Source organism: Pantherophis guttatus, chromosome 8 (assembly GCF_059756535.1).
Source record: "Pantherophis guttatus breed Tessera chromosome 8, ASM5975653v1, whole genome shotgun sequence".
In the NCBI taxonomy this organism is placed as follows: domain Eukaryota; kingdom Metazoa; phylum Chordata; class Lepidosauria; order Squamata; family Colubridae; genus Pantherophis; species Pantherophis guttatus.
The window spans coordinates 41736000-41750828 of NC_142070.1; the positions used below are offsets into that span (position 1 = coordinate 41736000).

Here is a 14829-nt window from a genome sequence, read left to right on the forward strand (position 1 = left end):
CTCCGTGGGGGCCAATGTCTCGCCCCCAATAGTCAGCGATGGCACCAGCTGACTATATCGGGACGCCGGCAGCCACAGCCACTCAGTCTTGGAGGGGTTGAGTCGGAGCCTGTTCCTCCCCATCCAGACCCGCACGGCCTCCAGGCACCTGGACATCACTTCAAGGGCATCGTTGGGGTGGTCTGGGGTGGAGACGTACAGCTGGGTGTCATCAGCGTACAGATGGTACTGCACCCCAAAACCACGGATGATCTCGCCCAGCGGCTTCACATAAATGTTGAACAGGAGAGGCGAGAGGACCGACCCTTGTGGCACCCCACAAACTAAGTGCCTTGAGGTCGACCTCTGCCCTCCAGCCAACATAGACTGCGACCGGTCGGAGAGATAGGAGGAGAACCACCGTAAGACAGTGCCTCCCACTCCCAACCCTTCCAACCGTCGCAGCATGATACCATGGTCAATGGTATCAAAAGCTGCTGAGAGGTCTAATAGGACCAGAACAGAGGAGCAACCTCTGTCCCAAGCCCTCCAGAGATCATCAACCAACGCGACCAATGCCGTTTCCGTGCTGTACCCGGGCCTGAAGCCAGACTGGAACAGATCTAGATAGACGGTTTCATCCAGGTACTGCGGGAGCTGTCGCGCAACCACGCTCTCAACAACCTTCGCCAAGAAGCGAAGGTTGGAAACTGGACAATAGTTTGCCAAAACAGCTGGGTCCAGAGAGGGCTTCTTGAGGAGGGGCCTCACCATCGCCTCTTTCAAGGCGGGAGGCAAGAAACCTTCAATCAAGGAAGCATTTATAATCCTCTGGAGCCAGCCTCGTGTAATCTCCCGGGTAGCCAGCACCAACCAGGAGGGACACGGGTCCAATAAACCTCTCTCAATGATCAAGACCTTCTTTTACAATAACCGCTACCCCCCACCCCTACCCTGGGCCCTTGGCTGATGAAACCCAATAGGCACATTTCTACGAGGGGGACCCCCCCTCCTGGCCCAACCAGGTCTCTGTAATACCCGCCAGGTCCACTCCCCCCTCCTGAATCAACTCACAAATGAGGGGGGCTTTATTAATCATGGACCTGGTGTTGCACACCATCAGCCTAAGACCCAGGCTCTGAGGCTCTGGACAACCCAGGGAACGAGAAGAGCATTGGGAGCCGGAGCACGTTACCGCTTGGAGACAGCGGGTACGCGCCCCCACAACATGATATGGCCCCCTGCTCCCACCATACCTGCCCCTCCCATCCACAGTACTGATGACATCGCCCTCTTCCCTCACGACACCCACCCCCTCAGATCCCCGCTCTGCACCTCCCCTAATGCGGCCCTGTGCCGGGCCTGGCGCCCCCCCCAACAAATCACCCTCCCTATCCTTTGCCAGACAACCCTCCCCCCCTCCCAAAACCCCTTAAAAATTGGCAAATGACAATTTTAAAAAACCCCTCAGCCCCCTCTTCGCCGCATGCCACCTCTCGGGTTTCCAAAACCCATCATCGAGGTAGGCCCTCGATAGACTGGAGGGCCAATCCTGCGAGAGGGGGGAGTCTCGCAGAACAAGAAGCTCAGCTGCCGAATACATCTTGCCACAGGAGGATAAGTGACCATGTTCCAAGGGTCCAGATGGAGAATAAGAGGTCCAGGGTGGACAAATAAGATGGGGGCATCCAAAGTCCAAGGTCCAAAGTCCACTGCCCCCTCACCACAGTGGGTAGGATCTCTTGCCAAGACGACACAGTTCAAGGGAGATACAATCCAACCACCCTCTCACAGTGATTGGTCTGATGGTCAATCCCCTCTACTGATGAGATGGAAGTAGTGAGCAATATCAAACACAGCACAAGGGGTTAAAGTCCATAACCACCCTCTCACAGTGGTTGGTCTAATAGTCCACAACCACCCTCTCACGGTGGTTGGTCTGATAGTCAATTCCCTTTGCTGGCGAAATGCAGGTAGTACCATACCGACTCAGCCTGAGGGGCACAAAAGCCAAAGCCACCCTCTCATGGTGGTTGGTAGGATGATCAGTCCCCTCTGCTGGTGGGATGGAAGAAATACACCGGCTCTCATAACCTCCCAATACAATTTACAGTCCCCTTAACGGCGGGGGGGGAGGGCTCAGATGAATATGAGCCAAACTTCAGTGCCAGTGAGTCCGTAAATGGCAGCCAGTCCGAAGGCATGATGTCAGGGGAACGCTGGAAAAATAGGGGGGAGAAAACTCCCACCCCCAGCCCGCAAAATCCAACGGAGGCCTCCCGGTGGCCGTGAGGAACTAACCCATTAACTGGGCAGCCCTCACGTCAATCCTCGCCAAGCCTGGATGGTCGGTGTTCCACTTTGCCACGTTGACCCCGTCGACCACCTCAGCAGGGTTGGCGGACGACGCTCTCCTCCCCGCCATCGCCAGGCGGCCGCCATTGCAGCCGCTGACGCCGCTTCCGCTGACGCTGCCAAAGGAGGAATTCTGGCAGCGTCCCTAAGCTCACCAAGGAGTCCGGCGGTCCCCAGGAAAACCTCTGAGCCTGGGGCCATGCCCGGACCGCAAACGACCTCAGCGGACCCGTCGCTGCTGCTGCTCCGACCTCCAAACGGCTCCAGCAGAGAGGAACGCCGCCGCCGCCCAGCTGGTGCGCCCACAGCGGATCTCGCCGGCACCACCATCGCCGTCCCGTCAAGCCTCGATCTCCCGGGGGCACAAACCCCCCAACCGGCCGGCGGGAAACTCCCCCAGCCAAACCAGGGGTCAGAAATCGCCAAAACGACCCCCAAAAGGGACCCTTGGGGCAAAAACCCCCATCCACAAACCGTGGCTCAGGCAGATGCCGCCATCTTGGACATGCGCATTATCTATCCAATACACTTTTCCCTTCCGATTTTCCCCACATTAAGAACCATGTGAGGTGAGTTGGGCTGAGAGAGAGGGACTGGCTCAAGGTCACCCAGCTGGTTTTAATACCTATGACAATGCTTGAACTCATAGTCTCCTGCTTTCTAGATTGGGTGCCTTAGCCACTAGAGCAGTGATGGCTAACCTTTTTGCCTTCATGTGCCAAAAGCGGGGGGAGCTCATGTGCGTGCCCACACCCATAATTATATATGCCACGCCCACCGCACCTGCGTGCACAACACCCCCCTGGGCTCCCCCCGCTTTTGGCACGCAGTGGCAGAGTGGGCCCGGAAGTTGGCAAACGGGCCGTTTCCAGCCTCTGGAGGGCCTCCGGGGGGGGATGGGGAAGGCTGTTTTTGCCCTCCCCAGGCTCCTAGAGAGGCTCTGGAGCCTGAGGAGAGCAAAAAACAGGCCTTCCAGTCCCACCAGAAGTTGGCAAACAGGCCGTTTCCAGCCTCCGGAGGGCCTCCTGGGGGCTGGGGAAAGCTGTTTTCGCCCTCCCCAGGCTCCTAGAGAGGCTCCAGAGCCTGGAGAGAGCAAAAAATGGCCCTTTCCCCGCCCCAGGCCCTCCGGAGGCAGGATACAGCCTGCTTCCCTACTTCTAGTGGGTCCAAAAGGCCCAAAAATCAGCTGAGCTAATGTGCCCACCGATATGGCTCCGTGTGCCACCTGTGGCACGTGTGCCATAGGTTCGCCATCACAGCACTAGACCAAACTGGTTATTATGATAGGTTATTATTTCTTCATGTTGGAATGCAATTGATTCAAACACTAATGATATTGCGCTGACATGGGTGCAAGGGAAACAAATATTTTACTTGAATCAGAAAATGCTGTAAGATAACCTCCTTAAAGTCCTTGACTTATGACCTCAGTGGAACTTGGAATTTTAGTCTTAAGTTATTGCAGTTGTAAGTCCAGGCAAAGTCGGTTTTATGACCATTTTATGACAGTTGTAAAACAAGTCACCACGGTTAAATGACACACATGGTCATTAAATAAATCCAAAATACTGTAAGGGAATTTTTTGCCATTTTCAATTAGAAAACAACCAAAAACTTGCAAATCGTTGTTTCCTGCAACGGGTTGTAAATGTGAGCCTGTTATCAAATACCCAAAATGAACACACAGTTGTAACTTCAAGGACAGATCATTAGTAACATTTTTCTAGCCCATTGTAACATCAACTGGTTATTAAATGACTAGTCATAAATCAAGCATTACCTGCATTGACATTTATGGCACCTTGTTCCTTAATACAGAATAACCCCCGGGCTGTGGCCCACTACCAGGTTGTGGCCTATTTGGAACCGGGCCGCACAAACGCACACAGCTCAACTTGTGCGAGCAGCAGGCCAGCGTGCATGCACATGCACAGCTCAACTTACACAACTCAAACTGCGTGTGCATGTGCATGCACACTGGCCCACCGTTTGCGCAAGTCAAGCTGTGCGAGCGCGTACATGTGTGCCAGCCCGCTGCTCACACAGCCCGGTTCCCCTGTCCCCCCCCTCCGGCCAGGCCACCAAGCTGCAAAGGTTGTGGACCGCTGCCTTAATATGTTGACCACAAAATTTTCTTTGGAGTATTTGAGTTCTTACCTAGATTTTCATGGTTTTTGAATCACGTCGTCAGAAGGAATGCTTTCCTTACTGTATCCAAATCCAGCATATTTACAATGATTACCATTCCCACAGTTTAATTTAAATCAATTTAATCAATTTAAAATCTTGTTTTCTTAGTTATACAGTACTGAGATTCTATAATTGTCATCTATGATTTAAAAAAGAACCTAAGAATAAAACAAAGCTGCTGATCACAAAACAATTTTTTTTTTAAAAAAAAATCCAGTAATGCTAATCCATGGGAAAAAAAAGAAGAATTAAGACACTGGTTGATATTTTACCTAATTAACATGCAGATAAATCATCAGCTTATCCAGTTTATGGATAATGTCCATAAGTGCAGAGACAAGCGGTATGATGAAAATGCAATAAAAGCATGGTTTAGTTCCTTAAATTTGAATGGACAGAAGTGATCTGTCACTGACTTTATTATTTATTGCAGTGTCAATAAACAATACTGTGAAAAAATTTCAAAAGCTTTTTGAATTCCATACTGACCATGCAATTTTAGGTACACAGAATTTTGTGGATTTTCTCCCTAATGTATTAATATTCCCAGAGGTTTTTCCAGAATATCTTTTCAATTATAAAAATGCCATTTTATAGAAAGTCATTACAGTACACTATTTTCAACTACTGTGTATTTCTGGAGAGGCAAGAATAAAGCAGGATCATAGACCTGTGAATGTTTTCTGATTGACACATTTTTGTAGAAAATTACTATTTATGGGTTCTAAAATGTTATTCTATTCTCTGAATAGGATGTTTCTAAAATAGTTAACAAGATCCACTCCCACCCCCTTCCATTACTCAGACCTGCAAGTTTAAGTCATGGTGTTCTTATTTGCATTTCTGTTTCCTGAGCTTCTTTTTCTTTTTTGTTACAAATTTTTGTATAGATAGTGCATTTTGGTCCCCCCTACCCCCAGATAGATTTATTGAATGTTAACTAAGCCTGTGCCTTTAAAGGCTGGTTCCTCCTCCAGCCTGGTTTTTTTTTTTTTTTTTTTTTTTTGAGGTGGAGCTGAGTAGGACACTGCCAAAAAATTATAAGTAGTGGCCTCAGTTTGCTTAGGAACATCCAGCACTTGGTGGATGATACAATAGTGGTCTAGATAATTGATTTAGGCATATGGAAATCTAGAACAAATAACTGGTTTTTATGGTTTCATAGGTTATGAAAAGAATAAATACTTTTTCTTTCCTGTACAGAAAAAGCTGCTGCCCAATGAAATAATTTTATGAGATTACTTTTAAATTGGAAGTATCACCTATCAACGAAGTTAAATGTGTCAGTGTGGTTTATTTTTGAAAACATAGCCAAGGAAAAGGAAACGACTTACAAAGTACCATTTTCCTGCCCTGCTTACAACTAAGGAGAATTTGAAAGTGCAATTTGAAAAAAATTGGTAAGTTTTGGTATTTATAATTTTGTTTGCTGTGTCTCACAAAATGCAGCCTCCTTTGGAAATGAAACATAAATAATTACAATTTTTTAAAAATAAAAAATATTGGGAAGAATGCTGTTTGTTTTATAATTTATCTGTACTAAATGTTCAAGCGACGATGTATGAAAGATTACATGATTACTGTCAATGCTGTTTCTTCATGGTTGATTTTTAGTACATCAGATTAAATTTTTCTGTATCACATGATATACCTCTTTAATATGGGCGTTGGGGTATATTCTTATTCAAGAGTTCTGGGGTTTTTTGGTTTTGTTTTAAATCTTAGCTGGAAGTCATATCCTAAGTGTGATTTAATTTTCAGTTATATCAGTGGAGCTTGCTTATACAGTATATACATATGAATATTGTACTGCAAATGTTGTTACATATTGATATACCGTATTTACTGCTGTAGACATTTTAGTGGTACAGGTAATCCTAGATTTACCACCACAACTGGGACCAGCATTTATATTGCTAAGCAAGATAGTTGTTATGTGAGTTGCACCGAATTTATGACCTGTTTGCTATAGTTGTTAAGTGAATCGTGCAGTTGTTAAGTGAATTTAGGTTCTTCCATTGACTTTGCTGTTAGAAGCTGACTGGGAAGATTGCTAAATGGTTATATGTTCCTGGGATATTACAACCATTGTAAATACAGTTGTCAAGTGCCCAAATTTTGATCACATGACTATGGGGATGCTGCTAGGGTCACAAATCACTTTTTTCAGTTCTGTTGTAATTTCAAACAGTGCTCAATGAATGGCTGTAAGTTGAGGACTACCTGTATTAGTAATTACATTTTGTTTGAAACGATCACTTTAATTTCAATACTGTAATGGCATGTTTTTATTATATATGATGCAAAAGGGGTTTGGAAATACAATGGTTCTGGTACTATATTCTAAAATACCGTTTTGAGATGGTAAGGGGCTTTATGGATTTGACAAATCACATTAATACTCTTTGTTTGAATTATCCTTTTTGGGAACGGACAGAAGAGTTTTGTTGTATTTGTGGCAATGGAAGAGAGCAACTTATAACTCTGCTAGGATTTTTTTTCCTTGAGAAAATTGTGGGGCAAGATGCAGCAAATAATATGGCTCATAGAAAAAAAAGTTTACTTATTCCACTGGCCAGTGAGGGAAACTGCAGTCTGGAAATCTTTTTTAAAGTGAGTCTGAATACCTAGAAGTCTCCTATAGACAGTGGTTTGAAAATCCTTCTGGGAGCCTTATATGCTGGTGTGTGCAGCCTCAAAACTTTCATGAGACTATAGACTCTAAGGTAGTGCTGGCAGGTTTAATAATTAAGAAGCTTTATCTTTCCAGGATGGCATAAAAGAGATATGAAAGACAAGAAAAAACCCAAGAAATTGTAAGAGCAGAAGAGAAAAGCTAGAGATACTCAATTCAGAAGCAGATTAGCTGAAGCTCTTAGTGAGAGGGAATACTTGTAATTTTTCCTTTTGTGTAACTACAAAGGCTGTATGAAGGAGTGGGCAACTTAATGGCCTAAGGCTACATATCAAGTTCCTGATTGCCTGAGTAGCATCCTACATTCTTTGCTGAAACTGGGGACACAAATCCTCACCATGTTTAGGGAGGAATCAAATTAAAATTCTAGTGCATGGCCTACCATAAGGTTAATACTGATTTTTTTTGAAGTAAGAAACCTACAAAAGCTCCCCCATTCCAAACCAAGAAAAAAAAATACTTCCATTGAGTTTGCCCTTCATTGTTCTTCTATTGTGACCCTTGCACTTCCTAAAATGTCAAATTAATAGGAGGCTAGAGACTACTGCTTTAATGGTTGGGATCGGCGTTCTAAAGCTCAACTGCAAATGCTACAACAAAAATAATGTGAGAGGTTCATAGTACCAATTATTGGAAGAGGCTCACTTGGAAACCTAAGTAACTGGGAAGATAAATAGAAATAAGAGTTGTTGACAGCTGATCTAAGTGGCTCAATGCTTCTAATGTAGGCTGGTATAAATGTGAAGACACTTTTGAAGCAGTCTGGCAAGATATAGAAGTGGTGTAGGTTGACTTCTTGAGGGTTTTCAAGAAGTCAGTCTTCATAGTCTACTTCTGAAAGTATGGATGGAATCCCATCCAAGTACTAACCATTCCAATTTTGCTTAGTTTCTCTGTTGTACAAAATTAGCTAGAGGCTTTCTCTTGCTAAGACCATTGTAAATATATATATATATCAACATTTCAGGTTAAACTATGGAATAATAGCTGACTCTGTCCCATAATATATTTCCCTCTATCCTGTAGCCTCTCTTCAACCTTGTATGTTGTTAGCAGGCTATAATCTATTTCTTTGATATCCACTGCATGTTTAAGTTGGTCTGGTAGAAAAAAGACAGATCCTCACTTATTAGCATAGAAGAATTCATTATATGCATTAGTGCATGTGGGAATGGATCATGTGTATTGCTAAAAAGCCTATACAAAAGGATCTATGTAAGCCTCATAAATCAAGTTTGACTGAAGAGATGTTTTACCCTTATGGTAGTAACAATGAGATAAAGAGTATAAAATAGGGATTGTGAAGTCTATTTGTATATATTCTACACTAATAATGTTTTTTTAAAGAAAGACATCATTGTTGTTCCAAAAGTCTGCTAAACTCTGTGTCACAGGCTTTACATAGTGCAGCAGGTATGATTTTGCTAGGGGAATGGAATAATCTCACATCTTTTAAAAAAAGGAAAGCAGCAATGCTGTTGCTGATTCAGCCCAAGAATGTGATCTTGAGTTGGGATAAATTATTCACTTTGTGTTGATTAATTCACAGCATGCATACTATTCTTGGACAGTTTTTTCAAAGGGTTCATTTATATATATTTACCGTATTTTTTGGACTATAAGACACACCTAGGTTTAGAGGAGGAAAATAAGAAAAAAATAGGTTTTTGCCTCCGTGCGTCCCGTTTTTGCGCTCCCCTGATTCAGAAGCACTCTGAAGGCCAAAAAAGGGCCCGTTTTCAGCTTTCCAAATCCTCCGTGGGTCCAGTTTTTGCTCTCCCTGGCATCCAGAAGCACTCTGCAGGCCAAAACAAGACGTGCAGAGGGTTTGGGAGGCCAAAAACAGAGTGCTTCTGGAGGGCAAAAACTGGTCCTGTGGAGGCCTGCAGAGGCCAAAATCGGGCCTGTTTTTGGCCTGCAGAGTGCTTCTGGAAGCCGGGAAGGGCAAAAATGGGATGCACGGAGGGTTTGGAAGGCCAAAAACAGGTCCGTATTCATTCTATAAGACACACAGACATTTCCACCCACTTTTTTGGGGGGGAAGTGTGTTTTATAATCCAAAAAATACAGTATATATTTTGTTAGGTATTAAATTTCATAATTACTTCTGATTTAATTTTAAGGCTATATTGGTTTCAAACCAGTATGATTTGAATGGAACACAGTTCACAGAAATTCTTGGATACATTATTTCTGAACCAACTTGTACTCAAAAAAGCTGATCACTGGCTTAAAAACTGTGTGCTCATACAGGTGGAGTTACATAACATGCAAATAATAGGAAACCAGAGCAAAGTGACCCTTTGTATTTATTCTGATAATTATTATGATGTAGTGTAGTCTTATCTCTTAGTCTGGTACCGTTCCAGGTATTTGGTTTTTTTTGATGTTGCAAATCCCCGTAACTAAAGAATACCTGCTTGAGAAAGGTAGATGTTGTTGCTAGAAATTATTATCTTAGATCATACAAAGTTGTTTGCCTCTCTTGGTGCAACAAGTGTGATTATTTTTGTACCTTCTGAATCTCTTGATGAATCTGTAATCACTTATGAGCAGAAGGGTTTGCGTTTCTGGAGTCATGCAAAGCATTTTAAAAGATGCACAGTACTTTGCAAATATGCTTTTCCAAGCACCTCTTCTTGAACTGTTACAACAAGTCCTGGAAGGATCACACAGCTACTTTGGACAACCATTTGCACTTGTGTGCATGTCCAGACTCCTACTTTGCTGGGAGTCTTTATACAGTCAGACTTAGAGAAATGAGGAAAGCTTTCAGAGCAGCTATGGGAACCTTTTGCAGGCACCGGTTCACCCATTTGTTTTATTTTAACACTGATCAGCTGTAGGGCGGCACTGAAGCCCTGTAGCAAAAGTTTAAACAGTTTTTTTCCCCTCTAGCCATCAGATGGGACTCAGGAGGCAGCAATAGATTGGGGGTGGGGTCAAATAAAAGGTAAGAATAACGTGGGGGGGGCGGGGGAGGCAGAACCGGTTCGGTGACGTCATATCGTCACTGCTACCGGCTTGGCGGAACTGGTAGGAACCCACCACTGATCAGAAGACACAAAAATATAGGCAGTACCTGCTCAAGATATCAGTGTTTCCATGAATAACTTCTTGCCTCATCTGATGTTACTATTATTTAATTATGGTGTTACTATTATTTAATTATTTCTAATTTAAAATAACCAAAGAAAGAGATAGCTTGCTGAAAAACAACGTGCCAGTGCCTTGAGATCTTTAAAAATTTCAGAATGCATCACAATTCATAAAATGGTGAACAGTTGCAACCAATGCTTTTGTTTGTTTGTCTGTCTAGAAACAAAAAGGTAAAAGATAGCCTTGGGATAGTAAATAGCATTCTGGAGGTCTGAAAGAATGACAGTCAGGAACCTCGTTAGAATGCTTCCTGAAAAATGGGCTGACCTCAGATCATCCAATGAAAATGGAGTTCATGAGGAATCAGGAAAGATTAAAGATTTTTAAAAAACAGAATAAACAATTAAAATTTGAAATGCACTATGTTGCGGTGGTTATCAGCTTGCTGGTTTCAGAAAAGAATTGGAACAGGACATGGAAGTAATCAGTGATGAAATGTAAAATTTGTTACTACCGGTTCTGTGGGTGTGGCTTGGTGGGTGTGGGGTAATGTGACTGGGTGGGCATGGCCACCTTTTTTTTTCTTTTTTACTTTTAAAAGCATTTTTTCTACAACCTCTTCGGCTGAAGAGGTTGTAAAAAAATGCTTTTAAAAGGCTCTGCTGATCAGGCCACACAGCTGGGATCGTCAGCGGGATCCTCAGAGGCTTTTAAAAACATTTTTTCTATAACCTCTTCGGCGGAAGAGGTTGTAGAAAAAATGTTTTTAAAAGCCTCTGACAATCCCAGCTGAGCCGCGCGATCATCAGAGGCTTTTAAAAAAAACTTTTAAAAGCATTTTTTCGGCCGAAGAGGTTGTAGAAAAAATGCTTTTAAAAGTTAAAACAAAAAGCCTGATTGCGCGGCTCAGCTGGGCATGAGGGGGCAGGGATTTTTGCTACCGGTTCTCCATACCACCTGCCACCATCGCTACCGGATCGGGCAATTCAGTCCGAACCAGGAGCATTTCACCCCTGGAAGTAATGGGGATCAATGCCTTTTAACCTTGGCAGTTTGACTGGCTCTGAAGGCCATTCCTGGAAGACTTGTGACCATCCTTGTGTAGTTGGTTGACCATTATAAGAACAGACTGTAAGACTAAATGGGCCAGGGATCATATGCTTATGTGCTTACCATTGCAGTTATGTAAATAAGCCAATCCTTCCTCACGATTACTGTTTTGGGAGAGTGCTTGTGACATTTCCCCCAAATTCTTCTCAATTGTCCAATCAGTTGCCGTCCCTGGGGTTTATCAACAGTGTTACATTGCAAACATATGTTTAAAAGTGGAAGTTTACAGAATTTCAGAGTTGTTGAGAGTTAGGTGGCATACCAGTTTAATACATCATCATCATCATCATTATTATTATAGACTTGTCTGTAAAAATTCTGTGCTATAGATTTGGCATTGGTTCAAATGATCCAGCATGTTTCAGTTCTAACTTTGGAGGCTAAAATTTCTATGTTTGCCCAAAGCCCTAATAAATATCTCTTTATTAGCTGTCGAAATCAGTTAATACTTAATATAATTCTGTTGGTCTCAGTGGAGCTCAGACAGACCCAAACTAGCACAAATCATTGGTAGACATAATTGCCTTATACTAAGTGAAGGGTGGAAAAGGAATGAAAATAAAACTCTATTGGAGTGCTATATAAATTCAGCTTGAAACTTCCATTATGGAAATGTTAAGAATTAGTTTTAGTATTAATGTCACATCTTCCTTATTTTATGCTCAGTCTCTACATAATGCAAAATAAAACAGTTATCTAGTGCAGGGGTCCCCAACCCACAGTTGGCGAATTGGCACCAGTCAGCGGCATGCCAGAAACTGGTTGGCGCAAACATGCGAAGCCCCTTCCACGGATGTAGGCAGCACACAAAGCCACACCCCCTCAGATCCGCAGAAAAACCTGTCTCCATGGAAACGATCCATGGCGTCCAAAAGATTGGGGGCCACTGATCTAGTGTGACTCAGAAGGATGCCTTCTCTGTGAGGCATCATGAGCCTGGTTAAGAACGGCAGACATATAAATAAGAATGAATGGTGAATTTCTGTACATATCTGCTTAATTAAATCCAGATATATTCAAAGAAAATACCCAAGATTTTCCTGTAAGTTTACACTCATTAAGCAACTCTCTTCAATTAAAATATATAAGGATTAATTCCAGGTATGTTTGTTAACTATCTGGGTCCCTAGAAATGACAGCGGTTTTGTTTAAACTATGTTTTACATAGTGTTTGTGTAATATATCTAATACCTTCCTGCAAAACATAAATGCATTACAATAGAAGACATATAAAATAATAGAAGAATCTGTATTGAATGGAAAGCATGCTGGAATGAAATGCTATGCTACATTGAAAGCATGCTGGGATAAAAATGTGAACATAATTGTCCAAGGATTTAATCTTAATGGAGGGGGCAAAAACAACAGATGCTATTTTGCTACTCCCAAGATAAACATGACGGCAATGGAACATTTTGATAGTGTATGTGCAGTGGTGAGTTTGCCTTGTGACCTGCAGTCGTTTAACAACTTTGTCCATTGGAAAGGCTGTTTACTTTGTACTTAAAAGTAAATACCTAGTTAATAGATCATTTGCTTAGGTAAACTTCAGAACTGTTGAGTGGAAACCGTGTATTGAATTGCTCTGTAAAGCTGTCATCCTACACCATTTTCCTGAGAGTAAACTCATTGTGGTTAGTGGGACTTACCTCTGAGTAGAATGCACAAGTTAAAATAAAGTCATAGAACATAGAATCATAGGGCTGGAGGAGACCACAGAGGTCTTCTAGTCCAACCCCCTGCTCAAGGCAGGACATCTTATATTTTCCAATATTTACTTGGAACTGTTGACCTTGGTTTTAGTTTAATGAATTTATAGCACTCAGATGACATTTTTGGGACTGTTCCTGAAAATTGTGATGTTTCTTGTGACCTAGGATTATATAAATAGCATTTATACAATAAATTGCTCATTTAAGTATCTCCATTCATCTCATGTGTTTGTTTGTTTGTTTTAAAAAAAGGAAATGGTTGAAACTACTAGGTGTAAACAAAATAGGTAAAATTATAGTGACCATAAAAGATAGTGTAGAAACCTATACTGGATTAGGGGTGGTAAGAGAAGAAATTTTCCAGATTATCTGCATTAGGGGTAAGCAGGGTCTGTTTTGTACTGGATGAGAGAGCATGAGGAAATGCCCAGTTGTAGGTCAGAAGTTGGACAGCCTTCTAGAAGAGCACTCTGAAAGAAGATAGTGTTAAGTAACATGTATATTATTGCCAAGCAAATTATATAGATGTGCCCATGCATCAATCAGAAGTCAAGATCTGCATGGAATATTTACTCTTATATGCTGCAATAAAACTTTCCCTTGATCTGATGACCTTCAGAGGAGTTGACCTCGGTTCTCAGTCAGTATGACTATTGGCTACTAGGGTTCCTTTACAAAATCTTAGTACCAAAACAGAAAGAGGTCTTCTATTTCATCCTTATCTTGCATTCGCTGTAGTTATTCATTACATGGTAATTCTTGTGTGGTCATTGCATTTGCTTGTTCAAATCTCCTGAGATCCTCAAACAATTTGTAATGATGTCTTAAGGATTTCTACCAGTGTTAAAACCATAGCCTTACTGACAATTGGAGAAAGGACCTAGCTGATTTTGTTTGTTCTGGAAATTGCTAAGCTATGTTAACCTGGTTGGCATTGAATGGAAGACCGTTTAGGAAGTTGGGGGAAAATGCACAAAGCAATGGACAAAGCAGTGATGGAAAACCACTTCAGCATTTCTTGGCAGCACTTCAGCATTGCTGCCAAGAAAATTAAAGATGTCTTCAGAAATTGAGCTTGACTTCCAAGGTAGCATTGTTCATATGTCGTGAAACTACAACTATAATTAGCTATAATATCTGTATTATATGTGAGAGTTTAAGGCTGATTTTGTATTGCATGTAATTGCACGTAGGCATACCTACACTGCAAAAGGATTATTGGGTAAGTATAGGTTGCAGATGGTGCAGACTTTTCAACATCCAAACTGTGTGTTGTTTGGAGATGCATATCCTGCATTTTGATTGGTTGATTTGATTAACTGTCCTGTGCTTTGCTGTTTGAGTGCCCCCTAGTCAGAACATTACATTTGCAGAAATATAAATGGAACACTTGGACAACCATTCCTGATTGAGAGATGCATATCTTTCTTGATGTGTAGTGCCGGAAAAGTCTGCTCAACTCCTTCTTACTCTGTTTCATTAAAATAATCAGGGTTATGGCTTTCTTTAGCATGGAAGATTGTCTTTCCCCACTAACTTCAATCTTACTGCTTTTCTTTAAGCCTTTTCCCTGATAAAGGCATACCTCATTAGAACTAAGAGCAGGATCTGATGGCAGACACATAGTGCAGCAACTTTTAGGACGCTAAAAACTGATTAGTGACTAGAAAAAAAAGTACCTTCTTTTCT

The 14829-nt window shown here is 42.4% G+C and overlaps 1 protein-coding gene across 4 annotated transcripts in view; it reads left to right on the forward strand.

Annotated features, from left to right (window-relative positions):
• The window catches only part of SLC7A2 (solute carrier family 7 member 2), a 45613-nt gene that overhangs the window by 10184 nt on the left and 20600 nt on the right, over positions 1-14829 (forward strand). For 2 of the 4 annotated variants that reach the window (XM_034442844.3, XM_034442848.3), the window contains exon 2: positions 5728-5924. The exons of the other annotated variants lie outside the window; for them this stretch is intronic. The gene's annotated coding sequence lies outside the window, so the exon portion shown is untranslated. The remainder of the gene's footprint in view (positions 1-5727; positions 5925-14829) is intronic. 4 annotated transcript variants of the gene reach the window in all.